This window comes from Pyxicephalus adspersus, chromosome 6 (assembly GCF_032062135.1).
Source record: "Pyxicephalus adspersus chromosome 6, UCB_Pads_2.0, whole genome shotgun sequence".
In the NCBI taxonomy this organism is placed as follows: Eukaryota; Metazoa; Chordata; class Amphibia; order Anura; family Pyxicephalidae; genus Pyxicephalus; species Pyxicephalus adspersus.
The window spans coordinates 97,265,582-97,280,658 of NC_092863.1; positions in this window are offsets into that span (position 1 = coordinate 97,265,582).

Sequence of the window (15,077 nt, forward strand, 5' to 3'; positions counted from 1 at the left end):
GAAGGCAAAAAGAAAACCCTGGTACAATTTGCTCCAACAAGGGTAAAAAATTCCTTCCTGATGAGGCAATTGGATGTTCCCTGGATCAACAGTCTTTTATCTTTACTCTAAATCTTTAATACCCAGTTATATTCTGTACTTCTGGAAAAAACATCCATTCTTTTCAATCTTTAGAACTTGCTTAACTACTTCCTGAGGGAACCGGTTTCACATTTTCACAGACCTTACAGTGAAGAATCACTTTCTTATCCAGAGCTTAAACTTCTTTTCCTCCAGACACAAAGAGTGCCACTTGTTCTTTGTAATGATCTTAAAGTGACTAGTTGGGAAGAGAGTTCTCTATATGGAACATTTATATATTTATACAGGGTGATCACATCCCCCCTTAAACATCTCTTCTCAAGGGAAAATAGATTCAGTTCAGCTAATCTCTCCTCATAGCCAAGTTCTTCCAATCCTTTTATTAGTTTAGTTGCCCTTGCACTCTCTCCAGTTCCACAATATCCTTTTTGTGATTTGTTGCCCAAAACTGGACTGCATATTCCAGATGTGGTCTGACCAATGCTTTGTACAGGGGCAAGATAATGTCTCCATTTCTGCAGTCTATTCCTCTTTTAATACAAGAAAGTACTTTGCTAGCTTTAGATATTACAGCTTGGCATTGCATGCTGGTATTAAGTCTATGATCTACTAGAACCCCCAGATCCTTTTCCATTTCTGATTTCCCCCAAATGTATTCCCCCTAGACAGTATGAAGCGTGCATGTTGTTAGCTCCCAAGTGCATATGTATCATTCTAAATCCCTAATGTCAATATATTTTCTAATAAAGTATCCAAAAATCATTACCACACTGTTGTATTTTTTATATGAGATTAATAAACTGGATCAGTCTTCTGTTATATACGAATGAATGCAACTAGTAAAACATTATAGTCCTTCAGTTATAGAAAGTATTCATTCAATAACTTATCATTACTAATGATAAAGAAGTTTTACCAATAAACAAATGTTTTTTGGAACTAAAATACTTTATTTTTCTGGTGGTATTGTCTTTTAATACTTACTTAATGTCCTTTATACTTGAAATGCAAAGAAAATCCATGAGAGGTTTCTGGGAAAAATAATTCATTCTGTTCATCATGCCCCATAGAAAACCAACATTTAATTGTACAATTTGTATAGGGGAGGGGGCTTCAGAGGTCAATTGTACAGCAGGAGCTTTAAGGTTGGTCTACCACCAATTCTAAACCACATACATTCACCCACATACATTGGGCAGCAAGGTGGTTCAGAGGTAAGTGCTCTGGCCTATGCCCCGTGTTTGCATGGGTTTCCTCCCACATCCCAAAAACATGCAGTTAGGTTAATTAACTTTTCCCCCAAATTGTCCTTAGCATGTATTACAGACATATGACTATGGTAGGGACATTAGATTGTGAGCCCCTTTGAGGGACAGATAGTGACATGACTATGGACTTTGTACAGCGCTGTGTAATATGATGGCACCATATAAATACTCTGTAATAATAATTCACCCCTCTACAGGAATGCTGGCATGATAAGAAAAAATCAAGTGCCAAATTCTCTTACCATAAACTGCAGTCATGTGACCTCATTCTTATTATACCTAATTCTTCTTCTTTTGTTTATAAGAGGGGGTTCTTCTTCTTGGGGTGTTCTATCGGCTGTCAGGAGGTGGGATCTTCTAAGGATCTAAAAAAGAGGCAGCAGCACCATCAATGAAAGGGGACAATGGGGATACATTTGCAGCACTGGATTAGAAATCCCCCACATCTGGAAACAGAGCTGGCAAGGAACCTGGATGGTGATATTAAGCAGGACCGCCAGCGGAAATTTATGGGCCCCATACTAGGTAAAGGGCCCCCCTCCCCTGGTTAATGTTCCAAGTGAGGCTCTTTTGAATGAAACCCGGTCCAGAAGTACCCCTTGTACCCTCCTGATGGCAGCCCTGGATTTAGGTGAGTATATCTTGCTTCATAAAGTAAGGAAAAGAGAATAAAAAACATCCAGGGGGAGTTAGAGAGAGAATTTAGGGGAAATAATTTATATAATAATTTAATAAAAAATAAATAGTTTTACAGATCAATGGGAGCAAAAACTAAATGCACTCCATTGTTTGGGTTCACAAAAACTTAGGGCTATATACACACATCAGATAATCAGAATCCGGATCTGACATGAGTACAGGGATCACCCAAGTCATTCATGGATTTCTTACAGCAGATCCATAAACAAAGTTTGGGAATGACTACTATGCAAGAAGGGAGGCTGCTCACCCGTCCCCGCCATTCTCCATAGAACAAAACGATGTTGTGTGTGCAGCGCTCGTTCATTCATCTGTCACTGGAAACACTCGTTTTTATCAATGAAAATCTAACATGTCTGTATATATAGCTTGTATATAATATTCTGTGTGAATATTTTTGTTTATTGCATCCTCCAAGAACAAACAAAACAAAAGCAAAAACATGTATAAAAAGGTATAAAATATTTTAAACACTTATCAAAAATAAGATATATCACATTGTCATAACATGGTATCTAAGGGCCCAAAGACTCAGAAGCTGTTTAATCCACATTCTTTATTATATTTTATCATTTCTTTATATAAATGATGACAATTCACTTTAAGGGTTGTATAGTTTGTACTTTGCATTTTTTCCTATAAAGCATGGAATTCACCAAACACTTACCGATGGAGAACACAAGTGTCTTCAATGGCAGTGATTGATTATCCATCAGAGATTAGATCCTCTCTAATCTAAAAACCCCCCCCCCCCCTGCAGTCATTTGAGAGGCACATAGAGGTAAACCTGTAAAGTTTGTGCTGCTGCAATCCTATAGTGTCTATGCAGGATTCATAACCAAATGTGAGCAAAAACTTAAACAATAATGGACACTATAAATATTATTATGTGTGTCTATGTGTGATTGTGTTTCTTCTACATAAACTCAGATAATACCCCAGCACTTAAGATGGTCTTCCTGTATAAGTTCATTGCACTCCAGATCACTTCATATAATTATTCCACTTATTTAAAGTTATTATAAGTGAATTAGTGTGAGGTTGTGTGGGGATGTCTTTCTGTAGTAAAGCATAAAAAGGAAATTCTTAGCTTCACTTGAAAAAATAATCCTAAGAAGAAGAATTGAAGTATTATTAATAATAATAATAATAATAATAATAATAACGGCAACAATATAAATTATTTTTATTAAAATAAATATTAGGTTTTTGGATGATAACAGCTTCTTCTGTAAAGTTTTAAATTGAAATATTACACATGGTGTGAGACTGAAACAATATTACAGAAAATGTTTTAGTTGGTGATTGTTGGAGAGTTCCAACTCAGATTCCAACCTCGGATCATAACTCCGGGCATCCAGGCTTAAGAAAATGGAGTGACAGTCCACATAAACCAGCCATTCTCAACTAGGGTTCCTCCAGGGGTTCCCCATACTGTGGCTGATTGACCCCCCATTTGGGTTCTGGAGCCAACCAGACTTGGCAGAACCAGCTGCATGATGGTCCGATAGTTTCAATCAATTCCAACTCAGATTCCAACTTTGGATTGGAACTTGGAATTTAGCCATTTCAATCTTAAATTCAGAATTCAGAGTTTGCATATCCGATGCCTTTGGACAAGTGCCGGCATTCAGGACCAGCCATTGGCAGGCTGCTGCATTGACACTTCTGTCTTTGTCTACAGAGGTCTGATATTAGAGCCACCCTCTATAAATACGGTGCATGGCTAGCTAAGGTGCCATTTTTGCTACTGCCTGCCAGGGACAATGCTTAGAGCAGTGTTTTTCAACTTTTTTTGAGCCACGGCACATTTTTTTACATTGAAAAAATCCTGTGGCACACCACAAATCAAAAATGTTACAAAATGACACTCTGTAGCTAATTCTTTCGTCTCTAAGAATAAACAAGAAAACTGTTACCTAAGAGTATTACATTACTCTGCCAGTCACTACAGCACAGACACTCCACAATGGTAATTAGATAATTTCCCACGGTACACCTAAAGATCTCTCATGGCACACTAGTGTGCCGCGGCACAGTGGTTGAAAATCACTGGCTTAGAGCAAATCTAGGGATAATTGATGATGTCTTCCAGCCAGGAAAGTAGACCGGCTATATTTGGTTTGCTGCAGCTTTACATGCACATTGTCAGAAGCCTGCAGTGTGCAGTGAAAGCTATTTCAGTGCAGAAGAAAAGCCAGTACAACTGTGCAACATTGAACATGTGATTGGTTCAGCTTTAACTTTGCTCCTTGGTATATCTAACAGCTATTAAATAAGAAAGGTAATACGAAAACCACCCAACATCCTGTGATTCTGATGTCCCCCCCACTTGTTCACTCTGGTTTGCTGATATGAACACCACTGATTTGTATGAATATGTATTGTATTATACGTGCAGGAAGTGCTTGACTTTATCTTTCTTGGAAGCCAGGAAATTTTTCACAGGGACAGCAGATTCATATTAACTTCGTACAAATCTGACGTCATTCTATGTTATTAGGTTGCTTCAATCTTTGACTTTTAATCTGCAATCAAGGTTTTCATGAGAAATTTAGGTTAACAGTCAAGACGTTCTTGTTATCAGACACAAAGGGATGAATTTATCAAAATTGGAGAGTCTGACCATGTGGAGACGATAAACTATTATGGGAGAACCTGGGTTGATTCAGTAAACCCAGAATGGAATTCTTAAAAATAAATTGCTATTAGTTCATAATTGTTTTCAACCTGGACCAGATCCATTCCAGGTTCCCTGATGACCCAGGTTCTCCTAACAGTCTATCCTCTCCAGTCATGGATGGACAGCTTCAATAAATCAGGTCCAAGATGTCAACACATGGTTGGACTAAATCGTTATGACTTGCATGTAGTGTATACAGAACTAGATCACATGGGGTTGTATGACCTTCTCAGAGTTTACTTTTGTTCCTCCCCTCCCTAATATTGAAAATGTAGGATCTTTTCCCATCTGGTAGTTGTGGGTTCCTGTTATATATTATCTTCCTAACAGATTGTGTAATGCCAGCAAGCTTACTTTTAAACTAGGGGTACCCCAAACTGTGGCTGATTGAGCTCCCATTTGATGATGCCACCATATTTCTGGAACCAACATGACTTGGCAGGACAAGCTGCATGATTCTAATGATATTTTAGGCATTGATAAAGGCGCTACTCTAGCCTCCACCATAGGGGGTCATTCTTTCAATTACCCACCAGGAGGCTTTTTTCCCATTGACCCTCCCCCCATTTTTTAACATATTTTTTTGAGTAAAGATTTATGAAGAAGCAAACAAGTACTCTTTAAAAGAAATCATTTATTTGATTAATAGTCTTGAAAACAAATCAACTTTATTCATTATTTACTAACAATAAGATTCATTCTATAAATCAAAATATCTTTTATAAGTAGATACAAGTACCGTATTTTTCGCCGTATAAGACGCTCCGGAATATAAGACGCACCCAATTTTAAAGGAGGAAAATCTAGAAAAAAAAGATTCTGAAAGATTATTCCCCTTCTGATCACTCATGTGCCATTCATACCGGTATTCCCCTTCTGATCACTCATGTGCCATTCAAATTCCCTTTCTGATCACTCTCTACCTTTCCAATTCCCTTTCTGATCACTCTGTGTCATTCAAACTCCCCTTCTGATCACTCTGTCCTTTTTTTCTATTGTACGGCAGTTAGGACAGGGAACAGCAGGTGGCGCTGTGCCGGCTTCTTTCGCTTTGCTTTACAGACAGGAGAAAACACGATGCTGGCAGAGGAGAGAAGAGAGACACGCTGCAGCCAGACACACACGCAGTATCGGGGATCGGGTGAGTATAATATTTTAATTATTTTTTTTAACACATTCGTCGTATAGGACGCACTAACTTTTCCCCCCCAGTTTTGGGGAAGAAAAAGTGCGTCTTATATGGCAAAAAATACGGTATATAAAATCCATAGGAACAATACAGGGTTTTTAGTTACATTATAGCCGTTTCCCTTAAAAGCATATGAGGATTCACAGTTCCAAAGAATCAGTTTTCACTTAACTCAATGCGTTTCGCAAATTTAGTGTTCTGCTCCTTCAGTAATGTATGTTCTTCAATTTATAAAAACTGCTGAACATTATGAGGACAATATTTTGTGGTCACCAACAGCCCAAGTTTGCTGAGGTTCTTCCAGGAGAAGAATTTCTCTTACATTTATTCTGGTAATTTTGGCATAAACAAGGTGGTAACAAAATTCTCTAACTTGCAGTATTCTCTATAAACCCACTTACGCTGCAAACATGAATCTAATCCCTATTCATGGGCATTTAAATTAAAAATATTTAGTCTCTAGGTCAGCCATTCTCAACCAGGGTTGCATGAAACCCTAAGGTTCCTCACCAAGACCAAAGCCATCTGCATGAAACCAAGGATTTTTTTTAACTGTCTTCACATTCTGTCCATCAGCGTAACCTTCTTCTCATGACCAATGCAAATAGCTTTTTTCTATTGATTAATATTATCAAGGGTTGCTTAATGCCTAAAAATTATTGAAGCGAGGAGTGAAAAGTTTGAGTCCAGTCTATTAAAGTCTGGTCTAGGCTGTAGTATAGAGGTTCTGGCCCAAGGTCTTTTGCTGTTCACAGTTATACAAGTACCCATAGCCTTGACCCCATAGTGCGCCTAAGCCAATTAAAAAGTTTTCTGGATATATTTTGCTATTGGCTCAAATTGCTATAGCCAAAGCATGGAAATCCCCCACCATCCCATTTGATGTGATCTTCTCTAAACTCAAGTGGATAATGCCTAATGACAGACTCACCAGTATGATGAAAGACATGATGATGATGCCTTCAATCGAGCGTGGGACTCTGGGGTGAGACCTTTCCTCTGCTTCAAAACCATGTCTTACCTTTGCATGCCTCCATTCGCCTCATTTCACACCACCCTCACCATGTGAAGCTGAGTTGATACCACATTGGACTCATGTTTTTCTATTACTGATGCCTTATTAAACCCCTAATATTGTTATAATCATTATCACAATCTGAGGTCACTTTTTGGGCAGACTTCATTTAACCTAACTGCATGATTTTGGGATGTGGGTGGAAACCATAGAACTTGGAGGACACCCACACAAACTCCTTGCAAGTGTCCTGGCCAGGATTCGAACCCGGGACCTAGCGCTACAAAGGCCACCTTTGAGCCATGCGCTGCCCAATGATACATTGTGAAAACTTTTAATAAAAATATTGAAATAACAAAATAAAGCGATTGGGAGGGTTTGAGTATTTTAGTAATATACAGTTCTGCAAGAATGAAAACACCCACCCCACAAAAAACCACATGTGTTTTCAGGCCAAAACATTAACCGGAAGTTGAATACAGATCAATTTGTATTTTTTCTGCACTTGCCAAGCCTTCTCTGGTTACAGAACATAGAGAAATGTGCATGTATTGCACATACAGTATATACTGCATACTTTTTTTTTTTTGCACTGATAAATACTTTAGGCTCACCATGACTTGCATTGTTTCATTATTCTTTTTCCATTATGATCTTCTTTTCTATTAATATTTAAAACTAACCGGTGCAAAAGGAATGGTTGGAAAGTTGAGTCCAATATAAACAACTTTGGTTTTGAAATAGTTTGTGTATTTACACAGACCTCCACACCGGAGCTTAAAGAAAGACATTCGAGGAAGAAAGAGAGCTTGAGTGGGGGGGGGGGGGGTGTTCTTTCCAAAAGAGAGTCAGCCCTGTAAATAAGGGGCAATAGGGAGCTGCGAAATGGTTGTATATACTTTACTAAATGGAAGGCAATAGTTGCCAGTGATAGACATCCCTAATGCATTGACTTTTTGTGGACTGTTTGCGCATATATCCAAATCCATGTCATTATAAACAAGAAATAGTTTCCATTCTAGACAGAGTGAAGAAAATATAAGGGCCCCTCTAATTTCCTGTGAATAGGGAAGCTGAGAATTCCTTCCCATCTGTAGTACATCTTATGGAATCCTAGTGGTAATGTACCATTAGCTGGAGCAGCAGGTGCTTTTAGATGGCTATAGGGCCACAGGCTGCCATTCTATTCCAAGCCGTGTAGTTATAGAATCATTGAGAGATATTTAGTAACATGTAGGCTCCTGGTACCTTTGCAGCCAATGAGATTATGTAGAAAACCAACACAGAAAGTAATGATGGATAGTATGCACTGCAACTAGACCGATCTAAATTTCCATTAGTTGGTGACTCCTAATTAATATTTAAAGGAAACCTCCACTGGAAGAGTACAGGAGCTGCTTCTGCTTACATCACTTTCTGAAGGGCTGCTGCTTGGCTACCATGTTCATCTGACTGCTTTGTGTGCCTATTCCAGGTCATTGGCCCTAACAATGCGGAAGTTATCGGATCAGCAGGACAACCAAGCAAATGGTGCTCTTGGAAGGAGTTTGGCATTGGTATCATTTTACATTTTTCTCAATATAGATGAAATAAAATCGAAAAACCAAGTCAGACATTGCTGACCTTCTTCTATATATCCTGATTACTTGGTTGTCATGCTGGCAGTTTGCAAGAATGCATATAGGGAGTTCTGACACCTAACTGACTTTCTGTTCTGCATGATTGTAAAGAAGTTTTGGGGGCCATTGAGATCTATGGAGTGCATTAATACTTGTGGGTCAACACGTGTTCATTAAAGTAGACTATTTAACCCTAATGCAAAAAAGACCTAACCTCAAAATGGCGTGCACTGCGGTGCATTGAAATAGAGCAGGTGAGGTGCAGTGAATTGGGGTGTCATTGCAATACAGCATGTTATGTGTTTTATCATATGTTGGTGTGATGGATACAGTAAGACACCAAACACATTGATCCAAATGGGCCAATAATATCAGAGGATTAGCCTTGCTCCCAGACTGGATAGTAAAGTTGATTAATGAGCTGATCTGGCTCCTCTCTCCTGTCAATGAATTCTTTGTAAGCACAGAAGAGGCTGATTGTCCCCTGGTGCTGTCTTCCCCTCCTCCAGGAGTTACATAGTTACATAGACAGTTGAAAAAAAAGTCAATCAAGTTCAACCACAAACCCAATGGACATAGTTGGTCCAGAGGAAGGCAAAAAAACTCTGATACAATTTGCTGCAACAGGGGAAAAAATCCTTCCTGATTCCATGAGGCAATGGGTTACAAGAGGCGGACACTAAGCCAAAATCAGGTACTGCATTTGTTGCATTTAAAATACATTTAGTAATTTTCATCTACTTCAGCTTCTTTATCTCTATATCTCATATGGACCAGAGCAATTTTTTATATTTGAAAATGTTTTCAAAAATAGTTTTATCGTCAATAAAAAATGTATATTACATTCTGTAAACTGGCCCAATAAAATGACACTAAAATTATGTTTTTGGGTTTTTTTTTAAATTTGGGATGGTAAAAAAAAATACAATGGCCATTTCAGATCCGCGGTGAGCAATACATGGGTTCATCTGTTATCCTATTTACTCCAGTGAATAGGAGGGTATGGGAACCATTATTTGTACACAGGTGGAGCAGATCATAGCAAAGTTCCTTAAATTGGCATGTTGCTTTTGGATGTATGGTTGCGGTTTCAAGATTTAGGCTGCCATGTCCATGTGCAATTGCATGTTATGATGACGCACAGTAACACGAGACTTGCCATTCTAAATAGCACCCTGATGCACCTCATGTGCCAAGCCTGCATTACAATGTACTGGAACACACTGCTGCACATTGGGGCATGATTTTAATAAAAATAAGAGCCATGATTTCCTCTTGGTGTGCTGCCAGTCATTGGACATCCTGTTCAAAAGAGCAGGCAGCTAAATGTCTACTCATAACAGCAAACTATACAATGGATACCCATGGGGGCACATAGATGTGAACTGAACCGAAGTGATGTCATGTGCACTAATATACAAATATTCTACATATCAATAAAAAACTAATTACACTGAAGCCATTTATATTCTTGTTGTCATATAACATACTGATTGTCGATGCAAACACATGCTTGGATTCTGTGCTAGAAGGGTCACATCAGGATCATATGTAGGGGTGTGCACAAGAGTGTGCCCATGCAATTTACACTGCACACGAAGCTTACAGTCTCAGATTTACCTTGATTAGGTATCGGTTAAATACTTTAGGCCAGTGGTCCCCAAACTTTTGGACATCATGGACTACTAAACGTACGGACTCCAGACAAAGCATGAGCGGGGAGCCATGTGTCACTGAAAGCGGAAGAAACCTCCCCCATAGTGATGTCATGATGCCAGAACCCTTCCACTCTACCATTGCTGGTCTGAGCCTGGTCCAGAGACACAACCCACCCACCGCCCTGAGCCTGTGATGCATATGGGGGATATGGTCCACGGCTCTGGCTGGTGCGCCCCCTCAAGCGGGGTCCTTCTCCTGACCCCACTGGGGGTGCACCGGCCAGAGCTGTGGACCACAGGTTGGGGACAGCTGCTGTAGACAATAGGAAAACATAGTTATTAATAAAAACATAAGTGCATAGAAAAAATAGTTATTAATAAAAACATAAGTGCAGTTATTGGTATCTTTGGCTTTTTATGCCCCATATGAGCTCAGCCATGATTTATCTGAAGTTAGACGCACAGCACAAGATCACAGTAATAGTTTCTCACGTACAGTACAATCACATTCAGATAAAATAACATGACACACCAGCTGCCAGCATTTGAGAAATGTTTGCAATGTGTAACAGATTAGCATACGGCCTATACACATGTGGGAATACAGAGGATGGCCGGCCTTGTAGGGTAGTGAGTGATTACATCTCAGTAGAAAGTTATGGCTCCTATATTATAAGTATTATATATTATAAGTATTCACTCCCTTCCATCAATGCTTTCCTGTCTTAGGACTTTGAATTGGACTGGATTTAATTCTTGATTGTGGTACTGATCAATAAACACAGAATAGTTCATTTTATTGTAAAAGCCGAACTTTGCAATGAATTACAACTTTAAAAAGTATAAAATTGTATAATATTTCATCTTACCAGTTACTGACATTGAGAGCTGCGTTGGTGTATTTTTCAGGCTGTTTTCCTGGTTTTTTTTATATATTTCATTCTGTGAATAGCACACTCTGTCCCAGAGTGACTATGAAGATTTCTTTACCATGTTTGTCACCCAGACTGCACTTCACATTCCTCTACATTACATAATGGGAGTAGTAGTAAAATAAAACAAGATAACATTGTTCGTGCTTCCAGTTCCGCTCACAGGAACAGACAAGGATTTGGCATACCTGGGAAGATCAGCGGGTATTTGCTATATTTGTGGATATATGTTGTTAGTCTGAATAAAGAAAACAAATGCAGCCACCATATGCAGATAATCTCGGTGCTGAGTGTATAAATCTATGCGTTATACTTTTATCAAATCTTTTCTAAATACATTCTTACATTGTACTTCAAAACCCATTTAGGTCAAAAAAAGAAGTGTCAATCCCAGCAAACAATTTGATACAACAAGAATACTTTTTCTCATTCCTGAGAAAGAAGAAATATTCTTCTACTCATAAGAAATTATGAGTAGAAGAAGATAGATAGAAAAAAATATTTTTTATTTGACAAATAAAAAATTTTAAAACAAATTTTAAAATACATAATCACACACTTGTTTCTCTGCTGGATACATAGAATGTGCATGATAATTTGTAACATAGCTGAATTATTTGCTGATATTAGACTTCTATAGGTGCCTTCCAACCTCATGAATGCACAGTTCTGGAGAAGGTAAGTATGGAACAACTCTGAATATCAGAATGTGATGAAAAGAATGTATATGTTAGCAAAGTTTGTTGGAGAGATCACTGTTACTCAACGCATTTCGCAGTATCACGGTTCCTGCTTTGTGAGTTAAAGTGAAACTAAACTTGATTAGTAAAAAAATTGTGAGCAGGAAGGTGAATTATTTTAGAAAGGACAGGTGACGTTTCTGCTGCAATAGGGAAGACCAACCGAGTTTTTAAAACTCGATCGCACGGCAAATTCAGTCGTTCACGCTTACCGAAATTGTAAGCCAGAATTGCCAGCGTAAATTCGCAGATCGAGCTCGAATTTAAAAAAAAAAAAAAAAAAAAAAGATTGCAGGCTTAGCATGCAATCTCTGGCACTAGAGTATATATGGGTACAAGTCTCCCCATTCAAAACCTTTCCTCAGCCAATCAGGGAGCACTAGAGGTTTTGAATGGGGATAATGGGGATACTCCCAAGCTTCACACAGCCTTTCTTCATTCTTATAGACTTCAGCCTTTCTGCGTGAACCACCCAGCCTCAGGCTCCAAATCTTCTCCACCCCCAACCTCAAAGACGCCCTGCCTGCGAATATTCAGTGCCACCCTTACTTAGGACCTTATCCAGACCTTTTAATCCCTTTTCCAGGTAAAATTCAGGAAAACACCTGGAAATAAATTTCAAATCCCGCCTTATACTTCTCCCTATACTACATTACACAGAGGTCCCTTTTGGGAATTATCACCCAACTCAACTCTTTATCTTTCGGAAGATTCAAGATATGGGTCACAAGTTCAAAAAGATAGTTTCCCCCTAACTAGGAAGAGATCCTTGTTTGTTTTCATGTTTTAGGTTTAGGAGTTAAGAGGGACGTAATGAAGGGAGTTGTTAGGTTCTATGATATGAGGAGTAGATACAGCTGTCAAATTGCACTACCAATGACATCACCCCACACACCCACAAATCTAAGGGGTAGCATGATGTTATGAGCAGGCACAGCTGTCAAGTTGTACTACCAATGATGTCATTGCACATTCCAGAATAGCTGAGGGCTAGCAGGATGCCGGTGCCGCTCCGAGTTCTGGATCCTTAGCCATCTTCATTGACCGAGCTGAGATGATGTAACTCCTGCGCATGAACATGAGAGTTCATTCATTCTCTGCAACCAGAATAATGTTCAGTTCCGTGTACATTGAAAAAAAGATTACAATTAGCTAGGTAAGTTTACTTTATTGCAGAAGAGACACCACTTGTCCCTTCTGCAATAAAGAGTGGCCGCAGCTGGGAACTAGGCCTAGGGCCTGCATGACAGGGTGTAGGGGCTGCCCAATAAGGGGAAGAAAGGGTTAAAGCGTACCTAAACTCAGAATTTTGCTGAGTTTTTTTCTTTTATGTAAGGTAATAATTCTGGTTTTGTTTTTTTAGGTGCAACACCCTTTTTTTATTTTTTTTTAAAAGGTGCAGCACCGTCCCCTAATTCTTGGCTCTTGGCGCTCCTTCTTTGCATGCCGGAGCATCTCGGACATGAGCGGAAGGAGCCTTTTTGCTCAAAGAGAAAAATTTGCCGATCTCATGCATGCACAGTGAGATTGGCAATTTTTTTTTTCAACCTACGTCACCCGACCCAGGCGCAACATCGGGTGACATAGGACGAAGAACCTGGAAGTGAAAACGAAAATGGTGTCAGCTCCAGGAAGTGCCAGCTCCGGGATGGATGCCGAGACAACGCAGGACCCGATGCCAAACACACCCGGAGTGATCGGTCTGCCTTGGGGAATTGAAGGTTTTTTGTTTTTTTTTAAATTTTGAGTATAGTTTGAGTTAGTTAATGGGTGAGAAGAGTGGTTAAGGAGGGGTTAGTTTGAGGGTTAGGTGGGAAGTTAAGGTGGGAGGAAAAAAAGGGTTAAATTAGGGGATGAATGGAAGTTAGGGACAGTTTTTGCCAGAGAAAAATTAATTTCTTGCCTGTTGATAGGATTATGGGTTAGTTATAGGGGGAGCGGTTGAGGTCTAGGAGAGTCCTGGTGGTAATTTCTGGAAGGACAACCAAGCTGGCAGGGTGCCCCTTTAAGTGTGGTACGGTGTAGGCCCCTGAGGCGGTGCTGGGCAGCTAGGGGCCGGTGTGGTGGTGATGATAATGTTCTAATTTTATTTGTTGTTGGATACAGACTTTACCTTCCAAGACCTGCAACCTAGTTGTTTGGGTTTAGAACAAGGTTGTTCTTAGTACAAATGGAACATTGTTGTTATTATGGTGGTAAATATTGGGGGTTAAATTGTTGAGGAATTTGTTATGTTAATGTATGTTAATTCGTGTATGGTAATTTATGCTAAGTTGTAAATTTGCAAAAGAGTTTATATTTACTTGTTATTTATTTATTGTTGAAAATGATTATTTCATTTGTGTTAAATAAACAACTGCTTGCCAGCCATTTTAAGTCCATTTATTTGTCAGTGTGCTTTTGTAGGGGTAAAGGCTGACAAGTTGTGGGAGGGGGTGGTGAGAGTGGGGGGAGAAATGGGCAAAGGTCCAAGCTACCCTGGTCATGAACCTACCTAAGTACATAGCATAGTACCTTTTTTCATATAAATATGTTTCCTGAACATATTTTAACTTTGATTTATGATAAAACTTTCTTTAAACACTTTTTACGTGTCACCCTTGACCAAATAACCCATCCTCTGCCTCAAAGATTTTAGTGACAGTACTATATTGAAGGGCTTTGTAATAAACTCAAAAGACAAACAGGTAGCTTGTGGGAAAATGTGAGAACTTTTTGTTTTAAATATTTGAAAATTTACAAAAGTTATCCCAATTTCCAGATTACAACAAACTAGGTGAAAATTTCCCACCTACTCCTATTCCTAAAATCTAACCTTAAGCATATACTTGTTCTACGTTCCCTATCAATAAGCTTGCCGTTGTCGGCTCTTTTCCAAATTATAAACCATAAAGCTCAACACAGTGACATAAATTGCAAAAAGACCTATAAACCAAATCCGTCAAACTATGTAGCGTGCCAGATCCAGCGACCTTCTCCTCCAGCCTCAGAAATTGTGTGTGTTTATTGCTCGGTATAGCTACATCATCTATTATATAAAGTGCAGATGTCCTGGATAGTTTATCCTTTCCACAGACTTCACTGTAAACACTGTGGTCTGTGGATCTTACTATATTTGTACATCTTTGTATAGGGCTATGTAGTCTACTCTCTTAAATTGAACATCTCCCTAGGAAAAGAGCCCCTAGACATG